This window comes from Saccopteryx bilineata, chromosome X (genome assembly GCF_036850765.1).
Source record: "Saccopteryx bilineata isolate mSacBil1 chromosome X, mSacBil1_pri_phased_curated, whole genome shotgun sequence".
Taxonomy (NCBI): Eukaryota; Metazoa; Chordata; class Mammalia; order Chiroptera; family Emballonuridae; genus Saccopteryx; species Saccopteryx bilineata.
This window is the reverse complement of record NC_089502.1, coordinates 34,665,839-34,690,844: the sequence shown is the minus strand read 5'-3', so window position 1 is coordinate 34,690,844 and position 25,006 is coordinate 34,665,839.

Sequence of the window (25,006 nt, the reverse complement as noted above, 5' to 3'; positions counted from 1 at the left end):
CTTAAGTCTTTTTGGGCAAATAAGGTTGCTGACAGGATTTAAAGCCATGCCATAACTTTTCTGTATAGCACTATATGATTTAGAAAAACCTGATAATGATTGCATACCAAACCTTAGACTGAAGACATCAAGGGGACAGGGCAAAGAAGGTTTTTGAGTACTGGAGTAGAGGTTGCTGTTATATAACTAGAATGCTAAACTTGACTTTTGCAATTACTTTCAAGCACAATTGAAAGGAAAATTATATTTTAATATCAACATCACATTCAAATGAATGGTCAGTAACCTGAGTGCTGCTGTCCTAATTTGAGGGATAATTGTACTTTTGAAGGAGAGAGTGTAATGTAGTTGCAAGAATCTTGGACTTAGAATCTGCCCCAGCTTGGTGACATAGTAATTTTGTGCCATCGTGTAAATCATGTAATATTTCTGAGTCTGTTTCCTTCTTTATAAAGTGAGGATAATCTCTGCTGACCTTTAAGCATGGGGCCACAGTACCTAGCATATATGAGTCAGTCAATAAATGTGTGTTCATTTATTATCTCACTTACTTTCTCATGTATGTCAGGTAATCAATTTAAAGCAGTTTTACTAATCTACATAGTTTATCCATTCAACCATTTCTGTCATAAAACATTAGATAAATGTTTCTCAACTGTATGTAGCTGTAGATCTGCATGAGAAACTTTCTATTTTATTTAAACCTTACAAGATTCTAAGACAGAATTTGCCATTATATTTTGGTGACTGAGGATGGGAAACATTACATCACAGCAATTTATGTATGAGTGCCACAAGACAAACTGGTCCCAAAGTAGTCCCTCATGTCACATGAAAGGTATTTACTTAGGAAGGACCTTGCTCCTCACTTTCTCTTCTCTGAAGTTTTGCTTGCCTATTAGGAAGTCACCCATTTCATTGGATCCCTGTAAGCTGGGTAGTGATTGTTTCGGGGCTGATGAGGGTTAGGGGTTGGCAAGTAACAGACCTTCTTGTGGTCTCTTCTAAGATGTTCTGTCAGTATACTTCCTTATCCTGTAATGAGAAAAAAATCTGTAAAGAGATTTGTACATATTTTAAATGTAGAATGCATGGAAAACAATAAGAAAAAAAATGAGAAGAAAAAGGAATGCATAAGGAATACAAGGGACAGAAAATTAAAAACTGTCTGCAGGAGAGAAAAACAAATACCATATGATCTCACTTATATCTGGAATCTAAAGAACTAAATAAACTGAGGAATGGAATAGAGGCAGAGGCGGGGTCACAGGGAGCAGACAGACAGCTGTCAGAGGGAAGGGGGATGAGAGGATGGGATCAGAGAAGGTGAAGGGATTAGTGAAATTATAAATACATAACACAGAGATACAGACAGGACAGCAAATCCCAGAGGGAAGCGGGGAGGGAGTTGGGGGGAGAGGGATACAAGGGTATAGGGACATGGGAAAGAGGGGAAGAGGGAGAGAGGGGGGAGTGTTATATTCAGTGGGACACTGGAATCAATTTTAACACAATAAATTAAAATTAATTGAAAAGAGAGAGAGACAGAGTAAATAAAGATACATATTAACCATATTTTTAAATAAATTAAAATATTATGTACTATTAATGTTAAAAAAAAATAACTGTCTGCAGATGTTACAACCAAGGATGCTTTAGAGACAGAACAGAGGCTTAAAATGGGATTGCCAAGGAATAATAATTGATTGTTGAGTTTGACACTGACTTTTACCTTGGAGGTGATAGCCTTTTCAAGGATGATCAGAATCACAGTTGTGGAGACTTGAGTTAGGACAAGTACTAAGCAAAATAATAAAAGAGTGGCTAATCTTTGGTATCTAACTGCTTCCTCTTTACACCCTTCTAAACTACCCTTCTTTTTTTCTAGTATCTCTAGCTCCTTCCAGGTGCATAGTTAGTGCTTATTTCTAAAGATACCTTGACACAAGTAAGCCTTCATCTATTGACAGAACATCCAACCCAAGCTTTTCATCCCAGATGTTAGGAGAGCTATTTTGGAGCAGGTCATACCTGTCTTGCATTCTTCAAGTCATGCCATATACTGTATGTGCTTTCTTTATGTGAGTGCCTAAGAACATGCCTGATTACAAAGTAAAGTCTTATTGCTTTTTACTACTATACTAATATTAGTTCTTAGCTTCTTTGGTATTTCCTGTGAATGTCCATCACCATTATTTCCTGTCTTACTTTTTAAGAAATTTTTTAGCACTTACATTTAATCAAGGATGATACTATCTATTACTATAGTTCTCTAAAACTAAAATAATGTGTGGTAAAATAATTTATTTAAGTGATTTCTTCCTTAAGCTATTTTACTCTAAAAATATTTAATTTTTGCATAAATGAAGTTAACTATGAATCTATTTAACAGGAAATTTTTCTCTTTCTTGTTCCAGAAAAATCTTAAAATGTCTGCATTCTTTGATTTTGTTGTGGTTTTACAAGTTCATTATTACAGTGTTATCATTTTTTTATTTTATTAACGTTAATAATTTTTTAAATGTTCTAAAGAATGGGGTAGAATATAAATTATTCACTTGAGACACATTGTTGTAATTTGGCATTTTTCACTGTCTTCATTTTTATGTGTTTTCTAATACAGATAACATTATAATCCTTAGAAAGATAGAATATTCAAACTAAAGAAAATGAGAATGAGTCACAGAATGAGAGGGAATTCATCTTCAATACAGCAATCAGATGCTAGTGAGCACTACCAGCAGAGAGGTAAAATGTACTAAAAATCAAACATGATAAAAAGAGTCTAAAATATTTTTGAATAACTACATAAGCAAACTTACAGACTTAAAATGTGTTCTAAAATTGCAATGTGTTGTTACTTTTATTTTTCTTGTAGATGTAGGCATATAGAGTTGATAAGAGTTTATACCATGACAAATGAAAACAAATTTAAATAAGTTACTTCCTTAAGGGATAGACTGAGAAATATTTTGTACTTGTTCACATGCCTTGCTAGTTGGTCCAATTTCACTTTACGAGGCAATCATGAAGAGCATAATTAATAATCTGGCATTCACATTTTGAAAAAACAAGTGCTGCAGGGCAAAGACAAGTACAAAAGAACGTGAAGAAAATTGGTCATATTCCTAACTACATTAGTCAGTGCTGTGTACATATTTTAGTAAGATTGCCAGAGTAAAGAATTCTTTTCAACACTTAAGAATCTCCATGGTCTTCCAGTGGTCGGCAAACTCATTAGTTAAGAGAGCCAATTATCTGTCTTGTTAATAATAGCTAATCTAACAGGTGTGAGGTGGTATCTCATTGCTGTTTTGATTTGCATTTCTCTAATAACTAAAGAAGATGAGCATCTTTTCATATATCTGTTGGCCATTTGTATTTCTTCCTGGGAGAAGTGTCTGTTCATGTCCTCTTTCCATTTTTTTATTGGATTGTTTGTTTGTTTGTTGTTGAGTTTTAGGAGTTCTTTGTATATTTTGGATATTAGGCCCTTATCTAGCTGTTCTTTGAAAATATCATTTCCCATTTAGTTGGCTGTCTGTTTATTTTGTTATCAGTTTCTCTTGCTGAGCAAAAACTTCTTAGTCTGGTGAAGTCTCATTCATTAATTTTTGCCTTCATTTCTCTTGCCTTTGGAGTCAAATTCAAAAATGCTTTTTAAAACCCAGGTCCATGAGTTTAGTACCTATGTCTTCTTCTGTGTATTTAATTGTTTCAGGTCTTATGTTTAGATCTTTGATCCATTTTGAGTTAATTTTAGTACAGGGGGACAAACTATAGTCCAGTTTCATTCTTTTCCATGCGGCTTTCCAGTTTTCCCAGCACCGTTTATTGAAGAGGCTTTCTTTTCTCCATTGTGTGTTGTTGGCTCCTTTATTAAAAATTATTTGACTATATATATGTGGTTTTATTTCTGGACTTTCTATTCTGTTCCATTGGTCTGAGTGTCTATTTTTCTGCCAATACCATGCTGTTTTGATTGTCGTGGCCCTATAATAGAGTTTGAAGTCAGGTAATAGCAAATGTTGGAGAGGCTGTGGAGAAAAAGGAACCCTCATACACTGTTGGTGGGAATGTAAAGTAGTACAACCATTATGGAAGAAAGTATGGTGGTTCCTCAAAAAACTGAAAATAGAACTACCTTATGACCCAGCAATGATACGTCAAGACACATGCAGCCCCATGTTCATTGCAGCATTGTTCACAGTGGCCAGGACATGGAAACAACCAAAAAGCCCATCAATAGATGACTGGATAAAGAAGATGTGGCACATATACACTATGGAATACTACTCAGCCATAAGAAATGATGACATCGGATCATTTACAGCAAAATGGTGGGATCTTGATAACATTATATGAAGTGAAATAAGTAAATCAGAAAAAAAACAGGAACTGCATTATTCCATACATAGGTGGGACATAAAAGTGAGACTAAGAGACATTGATAAGAGTGTGGTGGTTACAGGGGGAGGGGAGAGAGGGAAAGGGGGAGGGGCACAAAGAAAACTAGATAGAAGGTGACAGAGGACAATCTGACTTTGGGTAATGGGTATGTAACATAATTGAACAACAAGATAACCTGGACATGTTATCTTTGAATATATGTATCCTGATTTATTGATGTCACCCCATTAAAAAAATAAAATTATTAAAATGTAAAAAAAGAGAGAGAGAGCCAATTATCAACAGTACAATGATTGAAATTTCTTTTGAGAGCCAAATGTTTAAAACTTAAACTATATAGGAAGGCACATTCCTTATAGAGGTAGTGCCCGCACATGGTATTTTGTGGAAGAGCCACACTCAAGGGGCCAAAGAGCCTCATGTGCCTCGCAAGCTGCAGTTTGCCGACCAGGGGTCTAGTCAACAGGTTGGAACCATCTTGACATTGTGCCCTTGACTCTAAGCCCCTGCCAATTACCGACGCAGTGTTATTAGAGTCCTTATTTGAATCCTCAGTGTCTTAATGGATTCTGAGAAAAGTAAGGAGTGGTGGTTATTATAGTGGCAAAGCTGCTAAGAATAGTGAGGTGGTTCATTTTCATGTTTCTAACTAAACACAAAAGTGATGAGCCTTTTGGAGATCCCTATTCTTTGACCATTTCTTAAACTTTTTTTAAAATAATGTTTATTCTGTTGATTTTAAAGAAAGGAAGGAGAGAACAAGAGAGAGTTAGGAACATCAATCCATTCCTGTATGTGTCCTGACCGGGGAATTGAACCGGCAACCTCTGTGATGTGGACAACACTCCGACCAACAGAGCTATCAGAGCTATCGGGACAGGGCTTCTTAAACTTTCTTTATACTAAAAGCAAAACAAATGAGGCAAATGTTCACATGATTAATACAAACAGATAGTTTCTCTTCATATCTCCTTTTTTCTTTCTTTTTTTTTTTAATAAATTTTTATTAATGGTAATGGGATGACATTAATAAATCAGGGTACATATATTCAAAGAAAACATGTCTAGGTTATTTTGTCATTAAATAATGTTGCATACCCCTCGCCCAAAGTCAGATTGTCCTCCACCACCCTCTATCTAGTTCTCTGTGCCCCTCCCCCTCCCCCTAACTCTCTTCCTCTCTCCTTCCCATGTCCTCCCTCCCCCCACCCCTGGTGACCACCACACTCTTGCCCATGTCTCTTAGTCTCATTTTTATGTTCCACCAATGTATGGAATCATGTAGTTCTTGTTTTTTTCTGATTTACTTATTTCACTCCGTATAATGTTATCAAGATCCCACCATTTTGCTGTAATTGATCTGATGTCATCATTTCTTATGGCTGAGTAGTATTCCATAGTGTATATGTGCCACATCTTCTTTATCCAGTCTTCTATTGAAGGGCTTTTTGGTTGTTTCCATGTCTTGGCCACTGTGAACAGTGCTGCAATGAACATGGGGCTACATGTGTCTTTACGTATCAATGTTTCTGAGGTTTTGGAGTATATACCCAGTAGAGGGATTGCTGGGTCATAAGGTAGTTCTATTTACAGTTTTTTGAGGAACCACCATACTTTCCTCCATAATGGTTGTACTACTTTACAGTCCCACCAACAGTGGATGAGAGTTCCCTTTTCTCCGCAGCCTCTCCAACATTTGCTATTACCCGACTTGTTGATAATAGCTAATCTAACAGGGGTGAGGTGGTATCTCATTGCAGTTTTGATTTGCATTTCTCTAATAACTAATGAAGCTGAGCATCTTTTCATATATCTGTTGGCCATTTGTATCTCTTCCTGGGAGACGTGTCTGTTCATGTCCTCTTCCCATTTTTTTATTGGATTGTTTGTTTGTTTGTTGTTGAGTTTTATGAGTTCTTTGTAAATTTTGGATATTAGACCCTTATCTGAGCTGTTGTTTGAAAATATCATTTCCCATTTAGTTGGCTGTCTGTTTATTTTGATATCAGTTTCTCTTGCTGAGCAAAAACATTTTATTCTGATGTAGTCCCATTCATTTATCTTTGCCTTCACTTCTCTTGCCATTGGAGTCAAGTTCATAAAATGTTCTTTAAAACCCAGGTCCATGATTTTAGTACCTATGTCTTCTTCTATGTACTTTATTGTTTCAGGTCTTATATTTAGGTCTTTGATCCATTTTGAATTAATTTTAGTACACGGGGACAGGCTGTAGTTTCATTCTTTTGCATGTGGCTTTCCAGTTTTCCCAACGCCATTTGTTGAAGAGACTTTCTTTTCTCCATTGTGTGTTGTTGGCCCCTTTATCAAAGATTATTTGACCATATATATGTGGTTTTATTTCTGGGCTTTCTATTCTGCTCCATTGGTCTGAGTGTCTATTTTTCTGCCAATACCATGTTGTTTTGATTATCGTGGCCCTATAATATAGTTTAAAGTCAGGTATTGTAATGCCCCCAGCTTCATTCTTTTTCCTTAGGATTGTTTTGGCTATTCGGGGTTTTTTATAGTTCCATATAAATCTGATGATTTTTTGTTCCATTTCTTTAAAAAATCTCTTAGGAATTTTGATGGGAATTGCATTAAATTTATATATTGCTTTGGGTAATATGGCCATTTTAATTATATTTATTCTTCCTATCCAAGAACAAGGAATATTTTTCCATCTCATCGTTTCTTTTTCTATTTCTCTTAATAATGCCTTGTAGTTTTCGTTATATAGGTCCTTTACATTCTTTGTTATGTTTATTCCTAGGTATTTTTTTTTGTTGGTGCAATCGTGAAGGGGATTATTTTTTTGAGTTCGTTTGGTAATATTTCATTGTTGGCATATAGAAAAGCTATGGACTTTTGTATGTTAATTTTGTATCCTGTGACCTTACTGTATTGGTTTATTGTTTCTAATAATCTTTTTGTGGAGTCCTTCGGGTTTTCAATGTATAGGATCATATCATCAGCAAAAAGTGATACCTTTACTTCTTCTTTTCTGATATGGATGCCTTTTATTTCTTTGTCTTGTCTGATTGCTCTGGCCAGAACTTCTAGCACCACGTTAAATAAGAGTGGAGAGAGTGGACAACCCTGTCTTGTTCCTGATTTAAGGTAGAAAGTCCTCAGTTTTATGCCGTTTAATATGATGTTGGCTGATGGTTTATCATATATGGCCTTTATCATGTTGAGATATTTTCCTTCGATACCCATTTTGTTGAGAGTCTTAAACATAAAATTGTGTTGTATTTTACCAAAAGCCTTTTCTGCATCTATTGATAAGATCATGTGGTTTTTGTTCTTTGTTTTGTTGATATGGTGTATTATGTTAACCGTTTTATGTATGTTGAACCATCCTTGAGATTCTGGGATGAATCCCACTTGATCATGATGTATTATTTTTTTAATATGTTGTTGTATTCGGTTTGCCAGTATTTTGTTTAGTATTTTAGCATCTGTATTCATTAGAGATATTGGTCTGTAGTTTTCTTTCTTTGTGCCATCCTTGCCAGGTTTTGGTATGAGGGTTATGTTGGCCTCATAAAATGTGTTTGGAAGTATTGCTTCTTCTTCAATTTTTTGGAAGACTTTGAGTAGAATAGGAACCAAGTCTTCTTTGAATGTTTGATAGAATTCACTAGTATAACCGTCTGGGCCTGGACTTTTATTTTTGGGGAGGTTTTTAATAGTTTTTTCTATTTCCTCCCTGCTGATTGGTCTGTTTAGGCTTTCTGCTTCTTCATGACTCAGTCTAGGAAGGTTGTATTGTTCTAGGAATTTATCCATTTCTTCTAGATTGTTGTATTTGGTGGCATATAATTTTTCATAGTATCCTACAATAATTCTTTGTATATCTATGATGTCTGTGGTGATCTCTCCTCTTTCATTTTGGATTTTATTTATTTGAGTCCTGTGCCTTTTTTCCTTGGTGAGTCTTGCCAAGCGTTTGTCAATTTTGTTGATCTTTTCAAAGAACCAGGTCCTTGTTTTATTGATTTTTTCTATAGTTTTTCTGTTCTCTATTTCATTTATTTCTGCTCTGATTTTTATTATCTCCTTTCTTCGGCTGGTTTTGGGTTGTCTTTGTTCTTCTTTTTCTAGTTCCTTAAGGTGTGAAGTTAAGTGGTTTACTTCGGCTCTCTCTTGTTTGTTCATATAGGCCTGAAGTGATATGAACTTTCCTCTTATTACTGCTTTTGCTGCATCCCAGAGATTCTGATATGTCGTATTTTCATTTTCATTTGTCTGTATATATCTTTTGATCTCTGCACTTATTTATTCTTTGACCCATTCATTTTTTAGAAGTATGTTGTTTAGTTTCCACATTTTTGTGGGTTTTTCCCCCTCTTTTTGGCAGTTGAATTCTAGTTTGAAGGCTTTATGATAAGAAAATATGCTTGGTACAATTTCAATTTTTCTAAATTTGCTGATATTGTCTTTGTGGCCCAACATATGGTCAATTCTTGAGAATGTTCCAATGTACACTAGAGAAAAATGTATACTCTGTCGCTTTGGGATGAAGTGTCCTGTAGATGTCTATCATATCCAGGTATTCTAGTATTTCGTTTAAGGCCACTATATCTTTATTGATTCTCTGTTTGGATGACCGATCTAGAGCCGTCAGTGGTGTATTGAGGTCTCCAAGTATGATTGTATTTTTGTTAGTTTTTGTTTTAAGGTCAATAAGTAGCTGCCTTATATATTTTGGTGCTCCTTGGTTTGGTGCATATATATTAAGGATTGTTATGTCTTCTTGATTCAACTTCCCCTTAATCATTATGAAATGACCATTTTTGTCTCTGAGTACTTTTTCTGTCTTGTAGTCAGCATTATTAGATATGAGTATTGCTACACCTGCTTTTTTTTGGGTGTTGTTTGCTTGGAGTATTGTTTTCCAGCCTTTCACTTTGAATTTGTTTTTATCCTTGTTGCTTAGATGTGTTTCTTGTAGGCAGCATATAGTTGGATTTTCTTTTTTAATCCATTCTGATACTCTGTGTCTTTTTATTGGTAAGTTTAATCCATTTACATTTAGTGTAATTATTGACACTTGTGGGTTCCCTACTGCCATTTTATAAATTGCTTTCTGTTAGTTTTGTATCTTGTTTGATTCTTCTCTTTTGTTTTTCTATCATTTGTTTTTGTTTGTTTGTGTTCCATACTTCTTTCCTCTGTTGCTACCTTTTTTAAGTCAAGTGTTTTTGTGGTGGTTTTTTCAAGGGTGGTTACCATTAATTAATGAAAAGGGTACCTACCATATTCATTGTAGTACCCTATCTTATGAGTATTTCTGCACTTCATCGTCCTTTGCTACTGTTAATCTCCATCCTCTCCCCCCTTTTTTTCCTTTGTTGTCACCGTTTAAGTTTGGTTTTATTGTGTTCTTGGTGGAGCTGTTACTTGTGGTGTTGTTTTCTTTTGTTCTTTGAATCTGGTTGGAAAACCCCCTTTAGTATTTCCTGGAGTGGGGGCTTTCTGCTGATAAATTCTCTCATCTTTTCTGTATTTGTGAATGTTTTTATATCTCCTTCGTACTTGAAGGATAGCTTTGATGGGTATAGTATTCTTGGCTGAAAGTTCCTCTCTTTCAGGGCTTTAAATATTGGAGTCTACTCTCTTCTAGCTTGTAGAGTTTCTGCTGAGAAATCTGATGATAATCTAATAGGCCTTCCTTTATATGTTGTACTCTTCTTTTCCCTGGCTGCCTTGAGAATTTTTTCTTTGTCATTGATTTGTGTCATCTTTATTATGATGTGCCTTGGAGTGGGTTTGTTGGGGTTAAGAAAACTTGGTGTTCTGTTTGCTTCTTGAATTTGAGGCTTTAGTTCTTTCCACAGGCTTGGGAAGTTCTCGTCTATTATTTGTTTGAGTATATTCTCCATTCCATTTTCTCTCTCTTCTCCCTCTGATATACCTATTATTCTTATGTTATTCTTTCTGATGGAGTCAGACAATTCCTGTAGGGCTTTCTCGTTTTTTATTATTTTTGAGTCTCTTTCTTCTTCTCTCTGTTGTGCCTCAAGTTGTTTGTCTTCTATTTCACTAATCCTATCCTCAATCTGGGCTGTTCTGTTAGCTAAGCTTGTTACCTCGTTTTTCAGCTAGTGAATTGAGTTTTTTATTTCTGTTTGATTTGTTTTTATAGTTTCAATTTCCTTGGTAATATATTCTTTGTGTTCATTGAGTTGTTTTCTGATCTCCCTAAATTGCCTTTCTGTGTTTTCTTGTATATCTCTGAGTATTTTTAAGATTTCTATTTTAAATTCTCTGTCATTTAGCTCCAAGGCTTCCAATATGTTAAGTCTTTTCTCCATAGATTTTTCCACATCTATTTGTGTTACCTCTCTTTCTTTTGTATCCATAATATTCGATTTCCTCTTTCTTATTGGCATCTGAGGGTGGTCTTGTTGATAGCACTAATTAGAATTAATAAAGAGTAAAAAGTAAAAAAAAAAAAAAGGTAAAACACCCCACAAAAAAAACCAGTAATAATTTATTATTTCCCCCTTTTTTCTTTCTTCTCTTTCCCTCCTCTCCCCTCTTCAGGGAAATATCGTGATGACCTGTGAATTATATTATGCTAAATGGAACAAAAACTGCCTATAATGGAGGGCCTGATTTGGGGTGAAGAGTTCAAGGGGCAAAAAAAGGGAGTAGGGACCTACTAAATGCAAAAAAAAAGGAAGAAAATCTTAGACAAGCATAAGATGATTTGCTTGTAAGTGATGGTCGACTAAGAGATATAATGATAGGGATAAGAGGGAACCAGAAAAAATGAGAAAAAAAAAGAATAATAAAGAAGAAAAAAATAAAAATAATAAGTAAAAATCTGTTGTATTAAGTGGAGCGAAGACTAAATACAATGGAGACCTTGGGTTGGGAGGAATGCTAGTGAGTTCAAAAGCAATGTAAAAAGTACCCAAAATGCCACAAAAATAAACAAACAAACAAAAAAAACAAAAACAAAAGCGAAAAAGAAAAATAAAACCAAAAGAAAACCTTGAGTCCCAAATTAACTAATTTGTTTGTGATTGAGGATTAAATGGGAGGAAAAGTAAAACGAGAAAAGAAAAACCGAATAGAAAGGAAAAAATACGAAAAAGAGAAAAATGAAGGAAGAGAAAAAACAAAATAAAGCAAAACAAAAAAAAAACCCAAAAGATGAGAGAGTGAGAGTTAAGAGTTTTGGAGTATAACTTTAAAGGAGGGTGAGGATGAAGTAAAGAAATAAAATTTAACACTCATGGGTAGTGTAGTTCAAGAAAAGGAAGCATAAGATGGGCAGAGAATAAAAGGACCGAGGTGGAGGAAATAGAAATAATAATAATAATGGCAATAATATAGAAGAAACAAACAACAACAACAAAATTAGTGGAACAAGTTGTAAAGTCTGTGGATTTTTCTTGATTTTGAGAGGTTAACTTCTTCCTTTTTCTTTTCTCTCCCTCTTCCTGGTCGGTGACTCTGTACCCCAGGCTCTGCCCCTGTGTTACACTTAGGTAGGGATTTGCAGTTGATGGGATTCTATGGCAATGTCATATAATTGGCTTTAATCTTGCTGGTAGTCTAGGCTTGTTGGCATTTGCAGGGTCCAACGATGAGAGAGTTTGCTTTCCTGGAGTCTCTCTCCTAGTCCCCCCTTCCTGAATTAGCAGCCTGGTGATCCAGCTATAAGGCTGCTACTGCTTCTGCCTGGGGAGTAAGAGGCTCAAAGAGCTAGGAAATCCCCACTCTATCCCCTCTCAGCGCAAGGCTTTGGGAAAGGCTCTGGCAGTCAGAACCTCCAGTGTAATCAGGCGGGGGTGGGAGTCAATTGTTGTCAAGGTGACTGTTCAGCGCCTAGCATTCAGTTGGACCACTCAACCCAGGCTTTCCACACTTTGTAGCCTGTTTTTGCTGGGAAGAAGAGGCACTAGTCTCTGCTTGCGACTAGTGTAGTATAGATCTTATTATCTGCCAAGTCCCTCTTGTTAGCGTTTATCCCTGAATATGGAGGCTCTATCAATCAGAAGTTGCCCCCGCCCCTTAAGCGAGAGGCAATAAAAAATATCACGCCTCTTGTATTGGATCGCTGAACTGAGAGAGATCTTATCAATTAGAGCCCCGTGGGTGTGCAGATTTCATGGGTTAAGCTAATTTCAGTGATTGGGACCGCAGCTGTGCTCCCGAAGGTATTTCAGGCTGCCTGCACGCCTCTCCCCCAACACTTGATTGTTAGCTTGAATGGCTGGGTGAGGTGCCCCGCCCACGGAGAGAATCTCCCAAGTAGGGAAGACCGCCCTGGCGCCTCTCCCGCTCGCCCCACCGCTGGTGGCTGGGGCGCACCGGGCGCAGGATAATGGGGCACCCTGGGTGTGCGGGCCAGTAGGGATGGGGTGGAATGCCCAGGGCGCATGGGATGCCCAGGGCACGCGCGAATGGGGTGCTCCGGGCACCGGTGGCTGGGGACTCTCACTCGCAGTGTGTGGGCCGCTGGGAACGTTAGCGGTGCTCGCTCTGCAACCGGACCGGGCGTATGCCGGCGGCTGCTCGCCGCTCCCGAGTGTGGGCCGACTCACCACAGGCGCACTCCCTCCGCGGCTTGAATGAACGTCCCTGTGGTAGTTAGCTTCCTCCACACCCTCGTCTCTCAGATTCAAGTGATAACAGTCCTTTCGCTTTCAGTTTGTGTGGAACTCCGGAATGCTCTGAGGATAAATTTTTCTGTTTCTAGTTGATAAATTTGTTGTGATTTTGGGGAGATCTGTCGAACGCGCTGCTCACGGCGCCATTTCCGTGATGTCACTCCTCCTTTTTTCTATTAGGGTATTTTTTCAATTAATTTCAGATAATGTGCACTAACTTTGCTGGCATATGAAACCAAATTTGAGGTGTCAAAGAATATTACCATATTAAGATATGCAAATAGAAATATTGTGAAAGAGATTGTTCTAGAATTCAATGAGACTCTCAGATGTTACCAGACCAATGAAATATCAATGTTTTGTAAAACTCAGTTCATAGTTTTAAAACAGTGAGGTCACAGATAATACTACTAAAAGATATGTTGAATTTACTGAATGAAAATACAGAAAATAATTATTTTTCAAAGGATCCTCAATATCCAGAAACAACATTGAAGAAAGAAATAAAAAAACACACAAAGTACCTCCTAGATTCAAGTTTGGAGAAAGCCTTTTAAACAGGCCGTCTTTAACTAATCAGGTAAATAAATAGCAAGATCTTACAGTTAAAATATCTCTTAATATTAAGGCTTTTTAAAGAGTCTTTTGAAAACAAAGATTGTTTCTTAGTGTTTCCCCATGGTACCCTGAACATAATTTAAATTTAAATTCAATATTTGTTAAATGATTTATTTTGCCTGACCTGTGGTGGCGCAGTGGATAAAGCATCAACCTGGAAATGCTGAGGTCGCTGGTTCAAAACCCTGGGTTTGCCTGGTCAGGGCACATATGGGAGCTGATGCTTCCAGTTCCTTCCCCCTTCTCTCTCTCTGTCTCTCTCTCCTCTCTCTCCCTCTCTGTCTCTCTCTTCTTCTCTCTCCCCTCTCTAAAAATGAATAAATAAAATTAAATTAAAATTAAAAAATTATTTATTTTGTAACTTTGAAAATTTTTATTTATTGACTTATTTTAGAAGAAAGGAAGGGAGAGAAAGAAACATTGGTTTGTTATTCCACTTATTTATGCATTCATTGGTTGGTTCTTACATGTTCCTGACCTGGGGATCGAACCTGCAACCTTGTTGTATTGGGATGATGCTCTAATAACTGAGTTACCTGGCCAAGGCTATAACTGTTTTAATAAACATTTAATTTTTGCTATTTTTAATTATTGCTAGAATTAATTTTCTTTAGGGAGAAAGAGAGATAGGGACAGACAGGAAGGGAGTGAGATGAGAAATACTAACTCATAGTTGTGGCACCTTAGTTGTTCATTGATTGCTTTCTCATATGTATCTTGATTGGGAGCTCCAGGCCAAGCCAGTGACCCTTTGCTCAAGTCAGTGACCTTGGATTCAAACCAGAGACCTTGGGCTTCAAGCTAGTGACCATGAGGTCATGTCTATGATCCCATGCTCAAGCCAGTGACCCCGTCCTCATGTTGGTGAGCCCACAGTCAAGCTGGATGAGCCTGCACTCAAATCAGTGACCTTGAGGTTTGGAACCTGGGTCCTCAGCATCCTAGGCAATGATCTGCCCATTGCACCACTGCCTGGCTGGTGAAATTTTGAATTTATAAAATGCCAAAATAAATTACTGATTTTGTGATTTATCTTGCATAATCATTTTTTTCCTCATAAAGAGTCTTTTTAGTAGACTTGTGAATGAATTGTGAAAACTAGAAGTCAGATGATATAGGATATGAAATATACTCTGAAACAAACAGGTGGGATGTACTATAGTTTACAAATCCCTTACCCCTAAACTGGTATAGGTAAGTCAGTCACTGGATAGGAATTTGAGAGTTGCTTCTATCCAGATTCATAAGCTAACACTGATGCTACTGTTTCAGTTTGGCCTATATTGTGATTCTTCTGAAGGAATTATGTGGTCATTTAGTAAAAAGTAGTGGTTCTGGGAGCTTAAATCATCTTTGCCAAGTTATGCAAAAGCATTTTTGGAGGGAATATATTCCATTTTTAAATATTTAGAGGATTAATTGATTTAGTAAATATTGATTAAATGTCAGGCACTATGCAAGGTACCAGAACAGCTCTGCTTCAAATGCTGTATGTGCTGGTAGGAGAGGAAGAAAAGAATTTAATGCCAGCCAGGTCTCAGTACATGTTCTAAGAAGATACAAGTTATATACTGTAAAGCTGCAGTAGTTAATCCTGGATGGGGAAACTTGAGAAAGTTTGATGGAGGCGATGACATTTAATCTGTAGAGTGAGGAGTTACTTGGTAAAGTTTGGAAAGAAGGGCATGACTTTATGTCTGATACAGTCGAGATGAATAAATGAACAAAGAATACTGTAAAATAGTACTTTCAATTTAAAATCATCTATCTCTCATATTTTTGAGACTGTCATTATAACAGAACTTACCAGAAAAAAAGTACTCTGCAGTAAATAAATACATTAAAATTTGAGCATAATGACTTCAATAAATTGAATAACAATTTCAGTTTTCAATCATGCTTTCAAAATTCTAATAACTTGTACTTCACAAGATTTAATCTTCATGTCAGTAGAATGCAGTTGTATTTATTCAACATGATTCTTTTTGATAGAGAGTTTCTGTTATTTCTAAGCAAGAAAACTAACAGGCATTTTTGCTTTATAAATGTAGACATCAGTAATATCCAACTTGACGAAAGTATTTCTCATTTAAACATTTGTAAAAGACTACAAACCCTTTAGGAAGGTACTTAGTGCAACCACAAAGGGGATTATTTTTTTTAGTTCACTTTCTGCTGTTTCATTGTTGGCCTATAGGAAGGCAATGGACTTTTGTATATTAATTTTGTATCCTGCAACCTTACTGTATTGGTTTATTGTTTCTAGTAGTCTTTTTTGTGGAGTCTTTGGAGTTTTCAATGTATGGGATCATATCATCTGCAAAAAGTGAAACCTTTACTTCTTCTTTCCCAATATGAATGCCTTTCATTTCTTTTTCTTGTCTGATTGCTCTGGCTAGAACTTCCAGCACTATGTTGAATAAGATTGGAGAGAGTAGACAACCTTGTCTTATTCCTGATTTTAAGGGAAAAGTCTTCAGTTTTATGCCATTTAATATGATGTTAGCTGATGGTTTATCATAAATGGCTTTTAGTATGTTGAGATATTTTCCTTCTATACCCATGTTGTTGAGTGTTTTAAACATAAAATGGTGCTGTATTTTACTGAATCCCTTTTCTGCATCTATTGATAAGATCATATGATTTTTGTTCTTTGTTTTGTTGATATGGTGTATTATGTTAACCGTTTTATGTATGTTGAACCATCCTTGTGATTCTGGGATGAATCCCACTTGATCATGATGAATTCATTTTTAATGTGTTGTATTCGATTTGCTAATATTTTGTTTAGTATTTTAGCATCTGTATTCATTAGAGATATTGGTCTGCAGTTTTCTTTTTTGTGTTGTCCTTGCCAGGTTTCGGTAGGAGGGTTATGTTGGCCTCATAAAATGTGTTTGAAAGTATTGCTTCTTCTTTAATTTACAAATGGCCAACATATATATGAAAAGATGCTCATCATCATTAGCTATTAGAGAAATGCAAATTAAAACTACAATAAGATACCACCTCATACCTGTTAGATTAGCTATTATCAACAAGACAGGTAATAACAAGTGTTGGAGAGACTGTGGAGAAAAAGGAACCCTCATCCACTGTTGGTGGGAATGTTAAGTAGTACAACCATTATGGAAGAAAGTATGGTGGTTCCTCAAAAAATTAAAAATAGAACTATCATATGACCCAGCAATCCCTCTACTTGATATATACCCCCAAAACTCAAACACACTGGTATGTAAAGACACATGCAGCCCCATGTTCATTGCAGCACTGTTTACAGTGGCCAAGACATGGAAACAACCAAAAAGCTCTTCAATAGATGAGTGGATAAAGAAGATGTGGTACATATATACTATGGAATACTACTCAGCCATAAGAAATGATGACATCGGACCATTTACAACAACATGGATGGACCTTGATAACATTATACTGAGTAAAATAAGTAAATCAGAAAAAACTAAGAACTATATGAATCCATACATATGTGGGATATAAAAATGAGACTCAGCGACATGGACAAGATTGTAGTGGTTATTAGGGGGAAGGAGAGGGAGGAAGTGGGGGGAGGGGAAGGGCACAGAGAAAACCAGATAGAAGGTGATAGAAGACAATTTGACTTTGGGTAATGGGTATGCAACATAATCAAATGTCAAAATAAACTGGAGATGTTTTCTCTGAACCTATGTACCCTGATTGATCAATGTCACCCCATTAAAATTAATAAAAAAGAAAAGTACTTAGAGCATATGGGTCTTTTAGGAGATGGATCTCAGTTCTTCCTGCTGACCCACTGTGCTCTCAACACTAGTCACTTAAAAAAGGGAAGAGGTGCAAGTTTTTTTCACCCAATCTACTTATTTATATTTTACCATAGAAGAGCTGAAAGAGGATAATGTTTTTATGTTTTAGCAAAACAACAAATTTGTCTTTTTTTTACTAAAGTTTTATATAAATAATATTTTTTATACTTTTTTTAAAAAATTGCTTTCAGCTTCTGGTAGTGTTATACTAGAAAGTTACAATGCCAGGTCTAGAGCATGTTTTGTTTGCCAGGCAATATTTACTAGTGGAATGCTTGATTCTTCACTTGGTCCATATGACTGTATCCTCTTACATTTATGTAGCATCCTAGAACTTTATCAAAGTTTTCATCATTTCAGTTTGGCTGGTTAACTCCACTGCACTTTTGATTTAAAAATTGAAAAGGTAGAAAGGCTGAGTTGTTGCCAGGGCAATTTACTTGAACAGTATTAACCCAAACTTTGGCTTTCGTAATAGCCTGCTTACCCCTCACATAGTTGTCTTTCTGTCTAGAATGAAATATTAATGTATATTAATTATATGTATATTAATTATATTAATGTATATTAATTATAATGAAGAGATATATAACTTCTCTATATAATAACAAAGAGTATGATTTTGAACACTTTTCTTTGATTCTAAGAGTTTATGCTACAAATATTATTAATATTCTACCTCAGCTTAAGTATAAAGTGACAAAAATTTGTTTCTTTAAGTAAAAAAATAGATCCAGAAAATGGTAGGTAGAACATGACCTTGGGATATATTAAAATTTTTAAAGCAAGTAATTTTCCATACAAACAGTACATTAAATTTTATATGCATAATATTCTTTGTACTGATGACATGAGACATCAGAGCATTCTGCAAATTAATTCTGAAAACTGTTTAGTTTATAAAAGTGGGAGCAGTGAAATTCTAAAAAAAAAAGTTGCTCATAGAAATAATCTTGACAAAATATCATTGCGATTAAATGAAATCATGGGGTATATGTTTCATTTGTTTTGTAAAATTACGGTTCACTGCTCGAGAAGTACACTGCTAAGTCTAAGACCCAAGCAGAGAGGAATCAAAGCCAATCAAAAGAGAAGAACCAGCGTCAACTGAAAGATCACACGCCAATCCGAAGAAAATCGACAACATTCGGAGAGATCTAGATGCCTTTTAGAAAGATCTCATTGTCAACCAGAGAGATCTGAAGGCCAATTAGAGAGATCCCATAGCCCCCCAGAAAGATCTCGTGGCCATTCAGAGAGATCTTATGGACACTCTGAGAGATCCCTTGGCCACATTGAGAGATCTGATGGCCGCTCTGCTGAGAGGCTTCGTGGCGGTTCTGCTGAGAGATCTCACCACCGCTCTTAGGGCCACTCTGCTGTGAGACCTCGCAGCAACAATTGTGGCAGCTTCGCAGAGAGACCTCGCAGTCGCTCTCATGGCCTCTCTGCTGAGAGATCTCGTGCCAATTAGAGAAATGTTGTTGTGGCCTCTCTGAGAGATGGTGTGGTTATTCGGAGAAATCTTATCACCACCAATATACAGCCCATGTCCTATCAGAGAGATATAGCCAATCTGGGTTCTCTCATGACCAATCAGAGTTGTACTGAGGATACCCACCATTAGGAGGAGTCCAAACTACACTAAAAATTGAGTATGAATATGACAGGTAAAAACATAATGAATACTTAATCATTAGTACAATGAGTTAAATGATTTGAAAATGTAAAAGCATACTTTTTACATATATTTTTTAAAAATCTATTTTCCTAATCACCTTTATTGAAATTTGGTGCTTTTAAAGGTTAAAATAACTTAGACTTTTTAGCTATAAAGTTACTTATTGTACACCTGGAACTAATATAAAATAATATAGAATATCAACTGTATTGAAAAATAAAACAGAATTTTAATTAAAAAAATAAAAAATTAATAAAATAAATATAACATAAAATTATTATATATAAAAATGGCCTTACAACATGCCTTTTTCCAGAACCAAGTTTATATACCTACATTCTAATGGCTAAATGTGTACTTGTTGTAACAGACATATTGGGACAAAGATATTAATAGAATAGAGGCAATATATACATGGGAACAATATTATTTCAACTTGCTGATGTTTTCTAGCTATCATCTATTTTCCCAATGTACCCGAATTAAGTTGTTCCATCTAAGCCATCTTTCTCAGGCAGAGCCACATGTACTCAGCCTTTTCTACTGAGCCTTCTCCACAATCAGAATACTGTAGATTGACTCAGAGCCCCATTTCCTTTGAAACTTCCAATACACTAGGCTAGCTAATCTAAAAACCAACTATGATAGATGGATAATATATAATCCCTGTTAATGAACTTCTGTATTTCCCTTCTGTCTTTTTCCTAAAGAGACTTCAGAGAGTCTTCATGTGACAGATTATAGGTTTATCTTTGGGCAGCTGAAGTTTTCTCTTTTACTCCAATCAGGCCATAGTAGAAGATGGTTTCTATACATACATGCAACCCTACCCTTCTAAATGTATTTTTTATATATAGTATATATACATTTTTGCCTTATAAAGCTGTTAGACTAGGTTTGTCTGTCTTAACAAGATAACTAGAGAAACTTAATAGTATTGCAGATTATTTGAATTTTAAAAACCACAGAACAGTTTTATTGTGATTGGTTAGGTAATTGAGTAGAAATTTAATTTTAGTTTGAAAATCTCCCTGATTGTCTTCTGTTTGAATTGACTATAAATGTCTAGTGAAGTATTTTTGCTTATATTAGCAACTGCACAGAACTGCTGGTTTCAGCTAAAAAAAATAAATTACTTTCAGTCCCTGGCCAGGTGGCTCAGTTTTTAAAAGTGTGCACCCAGCATTCCAGAGGCCGTGGGTTCGACCCCAGTCAGGGCATATATGAGAGGCAATCAATGAGTACATAACTAATTGGAACAACTAGATGAAACAACAATTTGATGCTTCTCTCTCTCTCCCATCCTCTTCTATCTCTTTCTCTTAAATCAATGGAAAATATTTTTTTTAAAAATTATTTCCAAAATGCATATATTGGTTATTGTGTATATAGACAATATCTGATGTAGGGTACCATTTTAATGCTAAAGGCCCAACACTGTATCAGCAATATACACATAATTTGCTATAAAAAATTAAAATATGTTTAACACTAATGACAGAAATTCATATTTCTGCATTTATCAGGGGTTTTTGTGTTTTACTTCATTTTATACTTCATTTTTGTTTGTAAAATGGTATAATACTTCCACTAAAACACTTGTGGCCCTGGCCGGTTGGCTCAGTGGTAGAGTATTGGCCTGGTGTGTAGGAGTCCCAGGTTCAATTTCCGGCCAGGGCACACAGGAGAGGTGCCCATCTGCTTCTCCACCCCTCCCCCTCTCCTTCCTTTCTGTCTCTCTATTCCCCTCCCGCAGCCAGGGCTCCATTGGAGCAAAGTTGGCTGGGGCGCTGGGGGTGGCTCTATGGCCTCTGCCACAGGTGCTAGAATGGCTCTGGTTGCAACAGAGCAACGCCTCAGATGGGAAGAGCATTGCCCCCCGGTGGGCATGCCGGGTGGATCCCGGTCGGGTGCATGCGGGAGTCTGTCTGACTGCCTCCCTGTTTCCAACTTCAGAAAAATACAAAGAAAAATAAATAAATAAATAAATAAATAAATAAATAAATAAATAAATAAATAACACTTGTCACTGGGCAATGTCTCACTGCCTGACATGCATATAAGCTAACACTACCATATGGGCTATTCCGAAAAAGCTTTTGTTGTGAAGTCTACCAACGAGGAGGCAGAACACTTCCAGAAACCAGGGTGTAGTTTTTTTTCTCCAATTGCAATAGGCATTCAATATTTTTTTAATATAAACAAGATTTAATTTATTTATTAAATTTAATGCAGTGACATTGATAAATCAGGGTACATATGTTGAGAGAAAACATCTCTAGATTATTTTGACATTTGATTGTGCTGTATACCCCTCCCCCAAAGTTAAATTGTCTTCTGTCACCTTCTAGCTGGTTTTCTTTGTGCCCCTCCCCTCCCCCAACCACTCTCTCCTTCTTCACCCCATCCCCCCTCCCCCCACCCCCCACCCCTGTTGCCATCACATTCTTGTTCATGTGAGTCTTATTTTTATTAGACATTCAATATTATTTTATGTTACTTTCAGGTGTAAAGGATAGTGGTTAGACATTTATATAATTTACAAAGTGATCCCCCTGGTAAGTCTGGTACCCACCTGGTCTCATGCATAGTTATTAAAGTATTACTAACTATATTCCTTATGCTGTACTTTATATCCCCATAAATCTTTTTTAACTACCAACTTGTACTTCTTGATCCCTTCACCTTTTTCACCCACTCCCTCAACCCCCACTACCATCTGGCAACTATCAGTTTGTTCTCTATACCTATGAGTTGTTTTCTGTTTGTTTGTTTTTTGGTATGTTTTGTCTTTAGATTCCATGTATAAGTAAAATCATATGGTGTTTGTCTTTCTATATCTGACTTGTTTCACTTAGCATAATACCCTCTAGGTCTATCCATGCTGTCACAAATGCTAAGATTTCATTCTTTTTTATGGCTTACTAATGTTCTATTGTATATATGTTGCCGTGGACCAGCGTGGCTCGTAATTCTGGGTTTTGAGTGAGAATGGTGCGGAAATAAGAAAACAGACTTATTAAGGAAAAAGGATGGGATCAGGAGGACTCTTCAATGCTGATGGCAATATCTGAGTGCCCCATAGGCCCAGTTTGCTTTATTATATAGCTATATGCAAATCAAGGAAGTCCTTGATACAAAGTTACACATCCCAGGCTAAAACAGGAACTCTCCCAAGGCATAAACAGGAATCCCCCCACCATGCATAAGTGAAATCAACCAACATCTGAACAAACAAAGAGTTAAGAGGAAGGGCATGTAAATTGCTTCCAGCAACTTAAGGAAGCAAGTGAAGGGGGTGCAAATACTTAGCATGGTAGCCAATATGGAGGTGGTGGGGGAAAACTTAGCCTTTTGCTAAGCCTCCAATCTACAAAGGCTTTTTGCCACTTGTAGTCTACAACAATATGTATCCCCACTTTTTTAACCACTCATCTATTGATGGGCACTTGGGTTGCTTCCATAGCTGACTATTGTAAATAACACTACAATGGCCCTGGCCGGTTGGCTCAGTGGTAAAGCATTGGCCTGGTGTGCAGGAGTCCTGGGTTTGATTCCTGGCCAGGGAACACAAGAGAGGCGCCCATCTGTTTCTCCACCCCTCCCCCTCTCCTTCCTCTCTGTCTCTCTCTTCCCCTCCCGCAGCCAAGGCTCCACTGGAGCAAAGTTGGCCCGGGCGCTGAGGATGGCTCCATGGCCTCTGCCTCAGTCGCTGGAATGGCCCTGGTCGCAACAGAGCAACGCCCCAGATGGGCAGAGCATCGCCCCCTGGTGGGCATGCCTGGTGGATCCCGGTCAGGCGCATGCGGGAGTCTGTCTGACTGCTTCCCCGTTTCCAGCTTCGGAAAATAAATAAATAAATAAATAAATAAATAAATAAATAAATAAATAAAAATAACACTACAATGAACATAAGGGTGCATGTATTCTTTCAAATCAGTGTTTTAGTTTTATTCTGGTAAATCCCAGAAATGGAATTAGTGGGTCATAGGCAATTCTATTTTTAATTTTTGAGGATTCTCCATACTGTTTTCTGTAGTGGCTGCATGAGGCTTCCTTTTCTCCACATCCTTGCCAACATTTGTCATTTATTAGATTTGTTGATGACATCCATTCTGACAGGTGTAAGGTGATATCTCATTGTGGTTTTAATTTCCATTTCTCTGATAATTAGAGATGTTAAGTGTATTTTAATACATCTATTGACCATCTGTATGTCTTCTTTGGAGAAGTGTCTAATCAGGTCCTTTGCTCATTTGGAGTAGTATGAGCTCCTTATAAAATTTAGATATTAACTCCTTATCAGATGTATTATTGGCAAATATGTTCTCCCATTTAGTAAGTTGTCTCTTTGTTTTCTTGATGATTTCCTTTGCTGTGCAAAAATTTTTAGTTTGACGTAGTCCATTTGTTTATTTCTCCTTTTATTTCCCTTGCTCAAGGAGATGTAGCAGAAAAAATATTGCTAAGAGAAAAGTCATACTTAGCTGCCTATGTTTTCTCCTAAGATTTTTATGGTTTCAAGGCTTACATTTAAGTCTTTTATTCATTTTAAGTTTATTTTTGTATGTGGTGTAAGAAGGTGGTTTAGGTTTTTGTTTGTTTGTTTTGCATATATCTGTCCAATTTCTCTAGCACCATTTATTAAATAGACCATCTTTACCTTATTGTATGTTCCAATGACATATTTCTGTCATTTTACAAGTATATTTAAAACATAATGAATAATTCTATTCAATTTTTTCTATTTTATCTTCAACTATAATTTTTTGTATCAACATAAGTAAGTAGTATTTGTTTGGTTAAATTTAAAGTTATCAAATGTAGAGCATGTCCATCAAAATCTGACCATGCTGGTACCTCGAACTTAGACTTCCGAGCCTCCAACATAGTGAGAAATAAGTTTCTGTTGATTATAATCCACTCAGTCTGTGGTATTTTCTTTTCTTTTTTTTTTTTTTTTTTTGTGTGTGGTATTTTCTTATAGTTTCTATCTCTGCTGATATTCTCATTTTGGTCACACATCCTTTTTCTGATTTCATTTAGTTGTGTATCTGTGTTCTTTTTTAGCTCTTTGAGCATCTTGATGACCCATCTTTTTAATTTTATTATTATTTCTTTTTACGAAGAGAAGGGGAGGGGAGAAACAGACAGAGACAGATAAAAAGGAAGGGAGAGAGATGACAAACGTCAACTTGTAGTTGTGGCACCTTCACCTTAGTTGTTAATTGATTACTTTCTCATATATGCCTTGACTGGGGGGGTCTCCAGCTGAGCCAGTGACCTTGGGCTCAAGCCAGTAACTATGGGGTCATGTATATGATGCCACGTTCAAGCCAGTGACCTTGGGTTTTCAAACCTGGGTCCTCAGTGTCCCAGCGTGACACTCCATCCACTGTGCCACCATCTGGTCAGGCTATGATTGTTATTTTAAATTCTTCGTCAGGCCACTCTGCATTTTTGAGATTGGTTTCTTAGTTTTATTTTGGTCATTTGATTAGACCAAGTTACTGTTTCTTTGTCTACTTTGTAAATTTTAGCTGAGATTTGGGCATTTGAAAAAACAAACATCTTTTCCAATCTCTGGATAGTAACTTCATGAAGGGGAAGATCACTAAATCTGTCTGACTAGAAATTCTAGGACGTCCTGAACCTTCTGTGAACTACTGTTCCCCTTAGTATCTGCCTGCGAAATTGCAGCTCTAATGTGCTGCTTGCCTTTGTTTTCAGTGGCTTTCAAACTCTAGCAGCAGTCTCATCAATGCCCAGAGTCTGAGACACAGAAAGCAGCCCTTCAGGCAGCCTCTAGAGAAACCAGAACATTCAATGCATGGCCCATGCTTTATTTTCCATCCCAAGAAAGG